The following is a 14,171-nucleotide window of genomic DNA, read 5'->3' as shown; positions in this document are numbered from 1 at the left end:
AAATGTAGAAATCTCATGAAAACCTCTTGTCTAAATACAAAGTTTGCTTTAGTGCACTGAGGATTTTTTTTTAATACTTTGTTCTTCAAATGATCAGCTGTTTGTTTAGGTTTATGTGCTCTCTCCTTTACATATGGTAGAATAGGCTTAAACCCAATAGACATATTCAATTTACTTGTAGGTCCCTAGTAAAGTAATTCTACAAATACCCAGGAAATGTAAATTAAATGCTACCTGCGGGCCTGCATGACTGCTTGTGCCACCAATTTCAGTAGCCTTCTTAACATGTCTCAGACCTGCCATTGCAGCCTTTCTACTGGTCCCCCATGTTAATCAATGTGAAAAACAGTCCCCACCATACCGAACACCATCCGGTGCCATTCACTACCAGTTGATGTAGCACAACCATGACCTGCCCTTTTCTGACACTGCACCCTGCCCCGGGGAAAACTCGGATGTAGCGAGAGACATCTAATACCTTGGCAAGTAGCTTTTTAAATGTCAGTCTGATTAACGGTAACCTAAACACACAGACCCTCCACCGGCAAACGTGTGGCACATTTGAAGAGCTTCCTCCATGGGTGGCACAACCAATGCTGCAGGCCCACAGAGGAGAATTTGAGTTACATGCCCTCGGTATATGTCTTACACCTAGATGAGGGACTTACAGCTAACTCAAATCAGCTAATCATTTATACACCACTCACCAGTATGTATATAACAAGCAGAGCGCTTTGGCATGGAATAGAGTCCTACGCCAGCAAAACAAGGTCCAAACAGGAGGTCAGAAGCCTAAAAGGTCAGGGAAGACCACCTAAAAAAATGCCAGGCCTATCACAACCACTTTGTTATCTGGTAATATTTATAGATGTTTCCCTTTTGATCTGACCCCCTTTTCTGATGTCCTGGATTGAGGATTTGAGTTAAAGCTTTCCACATTCACTAATGGAAGGGCCAACCTTTATTCTAAGCTTGAGAAGTGTCAGGATATCCCTATTATTCATCAACTCCACTAATATTTGAATCTGAATTTTCAACAATTGTTTAATGAGGTTTACCACCTCCAGGAAAACAGATATGAGGACAATATATGAAATGTAGAAATCTCATGAAAACCTCTTGTCTAAATACAAAGTTTGCTTTAGTCCACTGAGGATTTTTTTTTAATACTTTGTTCTTCAAATGATCAGCTGTTTGTTTAGGTTTATGTGCTCTCTCCTTTACATATGGTAGAATAGGCTTAAACCCAATAGACATATTTAATTTACTTGTAGGTCCCTAGTAAAGTAATTCTACATATACCCAGGAAATGTAAATTAAATGCTACCTGCGGGCCTGCATGACTGCTTGTGCCACCAATTTCAGTAGCCTTCTTAACATGTCTCAGACCTGCCATTCCTTTTTACTATGTGAAAGTCACCCCTATGTTAAGCCCTATATAGCCCAGAGGGCAGTATGCAGTGTATTTAAAAAGTTTAACATGTTCTTTTATGTTTCCATGTCCAGTTAGTGAAAAACGTCTACATTTGTTTTTCACTATTGTAAGGCCTACTTCTCCCACATGATAACATTGGGTTACTTTATTGCATTTAATAATTGATACCTTATATTTGGAAGGAGATGTACAGTTCGAGTTTGGTGTGAATAGAATTGTGAATGAAAATCCTTCTTAATGGCGAAGTGGGACTTTTAAGTCTTAATTCGGAAAATGCCACTTTTTAGAAAGTTGGTATTTGCTTGCCCAACCATTTGGTGCCTACAGCCTGTATACTGGGTCATATGACTGGGTGTAGCTGGCAGTTGGTCTTAGTGTATTGCTCCCAGAGTGTGAGAAAAAGAGAAGTTAGGTGTTGGCAAGATGGGCAACTCTGACTTAACGAGGGGGAGGAGTTGCCACCTACCACACTTGCACATCACAAAGGCTCTGCCGGAGCAAACTCACAAAGCGTTTGCCACTTGTGACTTTGTCCTGGTCCAGCTAGACCAAATAACCACGATTGGTGCTTTGTACGTTTTGGCACTATTTTCACTTAAATCGTTAACATTGCACATCTCCGGTTCTACTGGTTGGATTTTTGTCATTTTTGTCATAAATTGTTTATTAATTTTTACTCTGTTTTCCTAACTTGTTGTGGAATTTTTCTTGTGTTGTGTTTCAATTTATTATTCTTTGAAGTGCTGCATAAATTCTTAACACATTGCCCCTAAATTAAGCATGACTGCTTATGTACCAAGCTACCAGAGGGTTAAGCACAGGTTAATTTGGGGTTTGCTTGTGGGTTCACCTTGATAAGGATCGTGGTTGCTGCTTATATAGGGCTTTACCCCCCTCAACCAGTAACCCAATTTATTACATACTTCATTAACAGGCACATGCATCAAGCCAAAATGTGGTTGCAAAATTAGCGATTAGCAATTTGCGAGCGCATTGTAGCGTTTCCCAATGCATCAACCAAATAACCTATAATCGCAAAAATACCGACTCGCAAATACCGGGAATCCAGAAATAGTGAATCCTTATCAGCGAAAATATTAAAAGCGTGAGCAAATAAAGAATCGCAATAATTAATCGCTAAACGATGCATCAAAAATCGCAAATAGCGATTTTTCCAAAAATCGCATTTTTGCAAGTGCAGATTAAGGAGAATCAGAAGCAGGTGGTAAAAAAAAAAGTTTTTTTTCACTACAGCTGATAAGCTGGTGAGGGGTACTGCAACTGACCAATGAGTCCATAGAGGACGCACACAATGGCGGCACACTACGTGTTTGTGAGGAGGATGAGGATCCATGCAGCAGGCCAGGGCAGAAGGAGATTCCAGGAGAGGATATTCTGCCTGCGCATCACTCTGTTGTGACAAACTGATGAGGACATATATGATTAGTACAGGATCAACGCTGCCATGAAACTTTACCTCATAGCTGAATTCGAAACATTAATGCAGCGCAAGACACGTAGGACCCATGCCATCCCTCCCCATGTCCAGTTGTAATGTTGCCTGCACCTACTTGCATCAGGAGGTTTCCAGGGGGTAGTGGCAGTAGCGGGAGGGGTATTACAAGGCTCCCTCTCACGTTTCTTGAGATCCTTCCTGGCTGCCATGATGACTCTGATCCACAACCACATCAGCCTCCCCACAACCCAAAGGGAATTGAACCCACCCAAACTCCATTCATATCGAATTGCACAGTTCCCTGATGTGATATGATGCATAGATTGCACTCACGAGCCATATGTCCACCAGCAGTCAATGAGTAGATCTTCCGTAACCGGAAATCTTATCACTCCATCAATGTCAAAGCAATGTGCAATGTGAATAACATCATGACCGACATCGTAGCGCAATATCCTGGGAGCATCCATGATTCATACATCTTCCGATACATTGGCATACACACACGCCTGCTCAGGGGGGGGATATGGCGAGGGACACCTGCTAGGTCAGACAACATACTTATGCACACTAAATCATTCTGTAATGGCAATGCATACCCGACACAAACACATTCCACACTACCCTGTAGGTGACAGCACATATGCCGTGAGGAACTATATCATGACTCCATAGTCGAACCCAGGCTCCCAACAGGAGCAGCGGTACAACGCAGCACACACCAGGACAGGTTATGTGATTGAACGGACATTTGGATAGCTCAAGAGTCGCCTCCACATCCTGCACAGACCTGGTGGTGCAATGCAGTACCAGCCGGTGACCTGCTGTAGGATAGTGGCAGCATGTGCAATGTAGCACACCATAGCTACCACGAGATGCATACCCATAGATGCCTACGACACTGCGGACAACCAGCATCCTGTACACCCACGACACCCGCATCCTGCAAGCTCAACGGAGGGGCAGTGGAAACTTGCACACATCACCCAACATCACTTCAAAGGTACATAATCATGAGACAGAAACTATCATTCTTTACATGCAAAGTTTTTATTTGCACGTGAACATGGACTGTTGTGTGTCTAAACATACACGTAGCTTAAGGGTACATTCACGGCATGTACCAAGGCACTAATCAAAAAAGGATTCGGACTTCATTACCAGTCCCTCTGTATGTCCTGACCATGGTTACGCCACCATGGCTAATTGTCCGGAGGCATGTGTGTGCTCAGCGCTTCCTCCCACGCACACCGAGGCGTCTTTCGCCTGCATCGGAATCCCCACCCATTGGAGCAAGTGTAGGTGTCGAATGACGTGTACTACACCTCCTGCCAGTGGTGACTGGCGCAGACATGCTGCTCAGGCCGGATGCCCCTTCACTCCCCTCATCTCCAGTGGCATTGCTGAGGCCACCTGCACCAGCCTGGAGCTGTTCAACAGTAGTGGTAACTTGGCCAAGGGCCATGGCCACGTCCCCACAACAATGCCCCATGTCAATCTGCATTGCCACCGACCTCCGTGGCAGCAGTGCAGTAGCGTTGCACAACTTATTGTTGGATCTTGTATATCCAGCCAGGCGCAACATGAATTGGCGATGCCTCCTCCTCTCGGTGTTGTGTCCCTCCTGCATCACACGCACAAGCTCGTGCAATGTGGCGTTGATGTGCCTGTTGCCTTCCACAACTGCTTGAGGGAGTTCACTCACGCGATCTGCCATGGTGGAGAAATTCTTGTTTAGTTTAGACATTTGCAGGTTGATGGCTCCCATGTGTCGTGCCTGCTGGCGCTGCACCCTCATCATCTGCAACTCGACACCTCCCCAGACACTTGGAGTTGATGCCTCCTGTGCTGATATGTGGCCCCTTGCCCTGCGTCTTCGCGTCATCTGGACCGGTGTCTGTGGTGTGAATGAAAAACAATTTATAACGCACAGACTAAGCCCAAAGGCAGGCTTTCAGGTTCCGGAATGCTCTCCATTGGCTGAAGGGGAGGGACTGTAGCCCTGCGTCTTGTGGGTGCCTGGGATGTGCTGGGAGGTGTGACTGGTATGGCAACGGCAGACTCTGCAGTGGTCTGTGTGCTCTCCCTGCATTCACTCTCATCAGTGTCTCCTTCCTCTGCACCTGTGGTGTGAAACAGTGCAAGATTAATATTTGTTTGGGCTAATGTTTTGCAACATGGTGATTTTGTTAGCTTTTACGTTCTCACTGTCTGTAATCACTGTCTGTAAAGCTTTTTTGGCACAATGGCCACACAAAGTGCAATGTGACTCACTAATTGGTTCAGGGGACTACGAATCCCATGATGCATTAGTAGCTCTATATGAACTGTGGCCTGTGGTTGATTACAGCTGCTTGCCTTCTTATTACTGTATGGGCGCTATTATTATGTACATTGATGGGTATATTATAGTACCTCTAACCTTGTGTACTGCAGGCTGCGCCGGATGTATTCATCTGCGTCACTCCCACTGCAGCTTCTGGCAGGATTGTGCCCTCCACCAGGTCCTCCAAGGCTGTGTTGTCCGGGACTGTTGAGGGTCCTCCTCCAGTGCTCTTTGCCTCCTTCAGCCTCTGTGCAATTCACTCCTTGGCACGGCTCCGCAGATCATACCAGCGTTTTTTTAACTCTTCAATGCTGCGGTGTGTCACACCCACAGCATTGACTTTTGTTTTTATCCGGTTCCAGATGCGTCTTTTTGCAGCCTCTGGGTCTTTTAGGGAGAGCTTCCCAAAGAGCTTGTCATGGCTCTTTACAACCTCTTCAATTAGGTACTCGAGTTCCCTCTCACTGAATTTGATCTTTCTTTTTCTGGCCCCTGCCCCCTCCTCTGCTGATGTGTGGGCCATTTCTGGTGTTAGCAGTAGTGTGGATGCCAAGTCTTCCTTTGCACAGCTCTCCACAGGCACTCTGCTTCCTGCTCTGGCTTCCTATGGGCACAGACTGCAACATGGGAAGAGTTACTTCCTGGTTGTGAGGTCATCAGGATGCTCCCAATGCAACTCTGTAAAATTGCGATCTCGCAATTAGCGATTTTGCCAATTGCGATCTCGCTAGTTGCGATTTCGCTAATAGCGATCTCGCAATTTGCGAGATTGCAATTTGTGTGTTTTCAGCGATTAGCGATTTTTTTTGGTTTCTCGCTAATGCGTTTTGCGATTTTTTGCGAATCGGTAAATTTTCGGTATCTGCGTCATGCATAGGAGATACCGAATCCTTATTTGCGATTCCTTAAAAATCGCAATTAAGGACTCGCTATTTCTTAGTTTGATGCATGTGCCTGTAAATGCCTTGTAAAATATTATAATAAAACCCTTATTCAGATTGATGCCCAAAACAGTTCCCATAGCCCCTACATTTTTAATTGACCAATTCTCAGATATGGTGATAAAAGGATTGGGATATTTACAAAATGTGAAAGGGAAATACCACAACCCAAATACTAGCAACATTTACAGGCTTACATGAAAAAACTAGCAGAATATCATGACATTGTGATTAGAAATTCTGACAGGGGAAGGACTATGAATTTATGGCCCAAAAATATGTACATGGAAGAAGCAAACAGCCAACTCAATGACAGCAAGTGCTATAAAAAGGTGTATAATGTCTACTGTATATGAGTACAGGAAGATTAATTTTATGATTTGGAAAAATCAAGGACAGATTACTAGTGAGGAATTCCTTTTTTGGAAACTGAACGTCCCAAACTCCCTGTTTTCTTTGTAATCCCTAAAATGTATAATAATGCAGTTAAAACTCCAGGTAGACTGATAATTGCTGCTCAAGAAGGGTGTTTGAGAATACCTCCAGATATATAAACTATTTTGTATGCCTTTTGTTCAAAGCCTACCCACAAACTAAAGACACAACTGATTTCCTTAAAAGAAACTTTAATATTGGCTGGGACATAGATATGTTGTTAATGACTCTTGACGTTTTGTCTTTTTTCACAAGAATTCACCATTCTGAGTTTGAGAGCTGCTAAACACTTTCTGAATGCAAGACCAATTGAGTTGTGTAAACATACCTCAATGGTCCTGAAAATGATTGAATGGTGTATCAAGAAAAATATATTCTTTTTCAAAAATGAAATCTTTGACCTACAGCAAGAAAAGGTGATGGGTGCCAGCTTCGACCCCAGCTATGCTAATTTACATATGGGTTTGTGGGAGGAGCAGGAATTCATTAGGCCTTGCTTTGAGGAATGGACTGACAATTTTATTTTGTGAGTCAGTTTTATTAATGATATTTTTGTGATTTGAAAGACAGCCTTACTTCTGCAAGAATGTTTCAGAGAATAATATCAATAATTTGCTTTTAAATTTCACCAGTATGATCAGCGATACAAACATTGAGTTTTTAGATGTGAGGTTGACAGTGAGGCTGACAGTGAGACAGGATGAAATGTCAAAAATGTTTTTCAGGAAACCCAGTGCTCATAACAGCACATTACATGATAATAGTTTACACCCGATTGCGCTAAAGGTGAGTCTACTGTATCGAAAACTTCTGAGACCCTAAACAATTAGTAACACTGAAGAAGAGTATTGTAAAATTGACGGGGAGATGATCAGGAGATTTAATCTCAGGGGCTTCAGTAAGAAGACATTAGATAAAGCAACATGTAAGGTGATAAAATGTAGCCGAGAATACATCTTGTTTAAAAACAAAAAGAAGAAACATTCCACAGGTGATAGTTGGAGGTTCAACACCATGATTCATGCGAGACACAAGAAAGTGAGAGCTATATTGGGGAAACATGGGCATTTACTTAGAAGTGGTCCCATAATTGGGGGTGAGATACCTAGGAAACCTCTCATGACTTTTAGGAGGGCTAAATCTATGAGGGATAAGTTAGTCAGAAGTGATGTTAGGCTAGACAAGCAATTGTGGTTGAAACCTACCGAATGTTTCATAAAATGTATTAAGTCTGTAGAAATTGGGAGAGTGTTAAAGTTATCAACACCCCAAGCAAAGGTAAAAAAAAAATTAAGGGACATCTTAACTGTAAAAGTGAATACGTAGTATTTATACTGAGATGTCCCTGTCCTAAAATCTACATAGGAAGTACCACCTTATCCATCCTCTAGAAAGTTATGCAACACCTGAGAGCTGTCAAGAATTTAGATACTTTCTATCCCATGGCTAGACACTTTCATGCAGTGCACATTGGAGATGAGAGTGGATTGAAATACAGTGTGATAGATTGGAGAGACAAAAAGATACGTGGAAGAAACAAGGAAAAAGAGCTGCAAATGAAGATGTTTAAGCATATTCTCTGGCATTGAACAGAAATGAATCCAGAGATTTAACATGTTCCTCCCTCCCCCCACCAGTTTCTGGGGGTTTCCCTTCATAAAGTCTTCCAGCCACACGGACCATTGGTGGGAAGAGAGGAAACGATGGAGGCGGCTCCTACGTGGCAGAGAGCAACTCCATTGAGCATGCGGGAAGTGGCAGGTGCAGCAGAGGCTTTAGAACTTCCCCCGTAACCCCCCAAAAAATGTTGTGGCTGTCCCAGGTGGAACAGGGTCACTCATTAAATTTTAAAAAGCAGTTGCCCGTGTGGAGCACATTAAAAGGCCTCCACGAGTTCTGAATAGCTGTGGCCTAGACCACCACACAGACCCTTCGCAAGGGTGATGTTTAATTTGCATATTCCACTTGTGGTGTTCCAGAGAGAGAGGGAGCACCATGAACATTATCCTAAATATTTGTGAGGCTGCCAGGAGCCTGGTTGCTCCCTCTAGAGCACCTCACTAAACTTCTTGTAAAAGTTGCCATAAGTCTCTTAGAGGGTGAAATTGGTAACCCTCGGAGAGTTTTTAGTCAGTTTCTAGTACTTTAGAGCTAGGATTGTTGCGCAAAGGTTCTGAGGTGGTGGGACTCCTGTTGGTGTATCATTAGACTGTGTTTGCAACATTTAAAAATAGAAAAAAAGACTCAATCTGCTATTATTGAAATTGTAGTCTTTTAATGACATAATTGACAATGATGCTTTAAATGTCATAATGAAAGTCATCTGAATGTTATATTATCACCTGGTTAACAATGAATTATGCCAAGTTTTAATGAATGTCAATATAAGGGGGTACCATCCCTAGCAGTTTGATCTGTTATAATATGTTTCTGCTTTTGTGAATGTGTTGATACCCTGACAAAGCCAGACGGCCTGCCTTTTGCTTACTACAAATCCTCATATTGTGGCTAATATTTATGTGGGTATCATGGTCTTAGGGTTCAGGGCTGGAGCGGAGTGTTAGTAGGGTATCGCCATAGGTATTTCCACCTGCCTACTTGTACAGATTTATAAATTATGCATATTATAAAGTCTTGTGTACCTAATAAAGTTCTTTTCCTTTTCATAAGTAAATGCACTGGCTGGAGAATTACTTATTGTGGGTTGTTCATTGCACACCTGAGGACTGGGGTACTAGCCCACACCACTCTCCCTGAGTAGGCCTTCGACTGCTCTGCCTCGCAACCCCGAGACAGTCAAGTGCTACAACAGGGTATTTGGTTTCCAGTAGATGGAAGGGTGCTGCCATTACTTGAGAACATTCACATTCTGCCCTAGTAATAACCCACTTACTTACAATGTTGGCGGCTGGGTGCCCAGTGGGGGATGCGAGTAAGATCCGACTGAAAGTGTTGACTGCAGCTTGCCTGGGGGGGTTGGGTGTATGCTCAACTTTGCACATGGTGGAAAAACCACATAAAATCACTGTACAAAACAAAGGATAAAGTGACGTTATAGATAGGTATGGTAATAAGATCTTAGCTCATCATAAAAAAGCAGACATTTACTGAAAAAAACCAAGAATTAAGATAATGCTGTAAGTGGGTGCTGATATGAGAGGAACACCAACATTTAAATAGCAACATTTTACTGAAAGTTGCTCGATGTTATTATAGTGATGTTATAAATATTATCATTTAACATGTCTTGAGTGATGTAATATACTCAAGCCATCTAATATTCAGAACCCCATCCAGACTACCACAGTCCCTTAGTAACTGTCTGTTTAACTCCAGCTGTTCAGAGGTCCAAATCCTGTGTCACAGAAGTACAGGTTGAATTTTGCATATATCAGCAATATAAGTCACATCTAATTCAGTGTGGCAAATAAAAGTGGCAGTGCTATCAGGGACAATCAGTAAAAATCTTAAAAACCTGTTTTCAATACTTAGTAATGTGTTAACATTCTCGTAGCCCCAAATGCTTGCCCCATAAGTGGCTCTGGAAATACATTTAGCCTTATAAATCTGTAGTAAAACCTCTGGTACCTGTTTTCCTACCTTACTACTAAAATTTAAAAGTGCAGCTAGGGCTTTTGAAAACAGCAACCGCCTAGTCTTAATCCCCTGGGTCCAAGTCCCCCTCCTGTCGAAAAGGATCCCCAGGTCGGAGAAAGTGTTACAGCATTCAATATGTTTCGTACCTAACGATACAGGTCTGCATTTCGTGCTGCCTGACTCACATTTCATCACAAATCTTTTAGAAATGTTAACATTTAAACCTAGTTTGGACATATACTTAGAAAAACTACAAACTAACCTCTGAATACCGACTGGAGTGCGCGACATGAGAACCGCTTCATCAGCGTACATTAATGCGGGTATAGATCTCTTACCAACTTGTGGGAGGTCCTGACACTATTTCTCCAAAGTTCTTCCCAGATCATTAATATATAGTATAAACAGTCAGGGTGCCAGGACACACCCTTATCTCACACCCCTCCTCACCCTAGAGTGCTCAGTGCATTCCCCTCCCACCCTCAATCGAATCCTTGCGTTTGCCCCCACATATAATTGTCTCAAAAATGATACTATAGAGCTTTCCACCCCCAGGTTCGTTAAAATTCTCCAAAGTTCCTCATGAATTACACAATCAAACGCTGCAGTTAAGTCTGCAAACGTTAAAAACAGCCTTCCCCTTTTTGCCTTGGCATATTTACCGATCATCATATTTAAGTTTAGACCCTGATCAATTGTGCCCATGCCCTTACGGAAGCCGAACTGTAAATCACTGAGAATCGAGTGGTCATCCGCCCAGTCTTGTAATCTCGATAGCAAGACTCTTCCAATAATTTTAATTGTCGAGTCAAGCAAAGATATCAGCCTGTAACAGGCTGGGTCCGACCTGTACCCTTTTTTAAAAATGGGGACCAGAATTGATTCATACCAAGAGGGTAAAAGGCCAGTCATACTACATGCATTTAAAACTTGGGTTAATAGAGGACCCCACAATAAAATATTATGTTTAAAAAGATCAACCGGAATACCATCTGGTCCAGGTGCCTTTCCTCCCAAACTTGACTCGATAGCTAAGTTGACCTCACTCAACTCAAATGTCAAGTTAATGACATCATTACGTTGTGTAATTACCAAGGGCTCTTCGGACGCCAACTCTACCGCTGGTATAGGGATGTAGTTACTATATAGCTTTTCAAAATGCTCCATCCTCTCTGCCTCACTAATAGCTATCTCAATCGACGCCCTGTCTCTCTCCATCAGAAAGGGCGCATTGACTGCCTTCCAGAAAGCGGAGGAGTCCTTTGTCTTTGATACTAGTTATAACTCCTGCCAGGCTTTTTTTTTAAGAGTCGTTTTCCTTAATTTTAATGCTGAGTTGTACTCTCTACGCGCTTTCCTGACCTCTTCCGCTACTCTAGGCTCTGTGAGTAAAGTCTTTTTAAGGTTGGCGTGGGCCTTAGAGCATTTTGCATCAAACCATCCTAACTTGGGCTTATTAGTTTTATTAAATTTCCTTAATAAGTCCTGCTTAATGTAGTTTGTAATTGTCAGAAACCCATCGATAATATCTTTATGCAAGGTGCATTTGTCTAATATGACCTTAACCGCCTTGTTGCAGTTTGTAATGACCGTCCCTGTGAATGTATCTGGATTCAATTTATCCCATTTTAAGCCATACCCGTTTGCCTAGAGAAAGTAATATTCCCTATAGTTTGAATTGTTTGGCCGCTAGTGCGATCTGAGTTTCTTTTCGTCCATATTGATATGCTCAAGGGAAAATGTTCACTCACTGAAATCTCGTGGGTATAAAGATCCACAGCTCTAGAGGCGTACCTACAAGACATCAAGATAAAATCTATTGTTGAGGATTTACCTTGCCCATTATAGGTAGGGTTAAAAGGCACTGGGTTAAAACAACTTATTTGCGAATCCCAAGTCTGCTTCGAACATAACTTCGTTTAAAATGTCCCCATATTTGTTATGTACAAAGTGCTGAAAGGACTGATCTTTGTCACAAGAAATGCCACAACACCCACCATCTGCATAATTACATATGTTGCAATAAAAGTCCCCACCCCATAATATACACACATCTCTAGAGGACGAAGCCTGGGTATTTTGTACGATGGCGTTGATGGACCTCACTACCTCTTCAAACCTATCGGGTGGAATGTTATTATAAAAATTAACAACCAGCAAACACAACAAATTATCAATGTCAAGCAACAGGACCTGTTAGTTAGTGTCAGTACTAATCAAAACAATTTTTTCCAGATTCAAAAAATTCGACACATAGAGACATAGACCCTCCTTTGCTCTCCCGTGAGATGATGAAATAGCTGAGGTATGAAAGGATCTATAACCATTTATATGTATGGGGTCCTGGGTCCAAGTCTCCTGGACACCAAATACATCAAACCCTTTCACAAAGTCACACCAAGTATAGTCTGTCACCTTTGTTTTCAGCCCTGCAACATTCCAAAATAGGACCTGGCAACAGTTCCTCCTATCTTTCCCCTTCACCACTGCAGACACTCCTACTTTGGCTACTTTAGGAGTAGACTGATGGTGCTGCACAGTCAATGATCTAATATGTGTATCTATATGCCTAACCAGCAAAGGCTTTTGTTTCTAAGCGAATCCCAGGACTCTTCAACCCCATGAGACAGTTTTGGTACGTTAGCTAATACCACAGTATCTGGCGTGACAGCTGTGGGAAGATCCAGTGTAGTCACCTTTTGAAAAACTTCCTGATTATGCCGTATAGAGCGTGCACCCAAGCTTCTCTCCTCTACGCTTACTAAGGGTTGTGGTCCAGAATCTAGCCTCTCTGATGACGGGTTCATGTAATGATTTTTTAACACAGGAATACTCTGATGGTTAGACAAAGATGAAGGAACAAGCACTGGGGGGTTAGAAGGAACAACTGACTGTACGAAGTTGCTACTTAGAATTTCCTTACCTAAATCGGTCCTCGTGGACAATTTGCTACTTATTCTCGTGTTCCCACGGCTAGATTGCATAGTAGAAGAATGCCCCCAAGAATCAACACCACTATTTTGTAAAGCCAATTTCTCCGGAGGCTCTACACGCCTTGTCAATGATGTCACAATGGCATCTAATCTGGTGGAGATAGTTGACATTAAATCTCTAACAATATTATCCAACTTCTCCATTTTAATTTTTGAGAATTCTAAATCATTCTTAAGACAATTTTCACTCTCTGCCCGGTATTCCCTATTCCTTTGTCTAACTCTAGTTTGGGACTCAACTTTCTTTGCTATTTTATTAGAAGGATTATGCACAGAGTTAATCACCTCAGGTACAGAGTCTATTGTGGGGCCAAGCGAGGAATCTACATTTCTTGGTCGGCTTGCCTGGTGGCTGCGAAGCACTCTCCTGGTCGCTAATCGAAATTTGGTCAGATATATCTAATATACAGCCATTTGATTTAACTTCCCTTCTTCATGGACTTGTATGGGAGGGGGCAGAAGTAGACGGACCTGCTTCCGTTGACTCTACCGCAATTAACCCCTCCGTACTTAATTTCTCCTTGTTAATGACTTCCTCAAATGAACTAATTTGTTTTTCTATAGCCCCCATCTCCCCGGTCAAATAATTCAATAAGTCTGCCTAGGGCCTGCTATCCGACTTGTCTTTAGTGCACCCTGTGCTTTCCTTTCCCCCATTGTAAAAAAATGAAATACGGCGCAATTTTCCAGTCAATGACTCGGTGAACTCCCTTGGACAAACCACTCACGCTCCCGCTTAAGTCTACCGACCTTTCCGCCCTTCAATAGTCTGTGAATATTCAATACAATACTTCTTAATACGTCACACTTAGCCCCGCTTAGCCATTCATCATACAAAAGTCTAATCTTGTCTTACTGGGAGAAGGGACCAATAGATGTGGCCCAGCCCAGCCTCTTCCAGGCTATGACGGGTGATGACGGGCCCGTCTTGGGCCGGTCTTGGCCCGGGCCGCGCCCGGTCATGTCCCGCACATGTCCCGCACACGTC

Source organism: Triturus cristatus, chromosome 9 (assembly GCF_964204655.1).
Source record: "Triturus cristatus chromosome 9, aTriCri1.1, whole genome shotgun sequence".
Lineage (NCBI taxonomy): Eukaryota > Metazoa > Chordata > Amphibia > Caudata > Salamandridae > Triturus > Triturus cristatus.
This window is presented reverse-complemented; position numbering follows the sequence as displayed.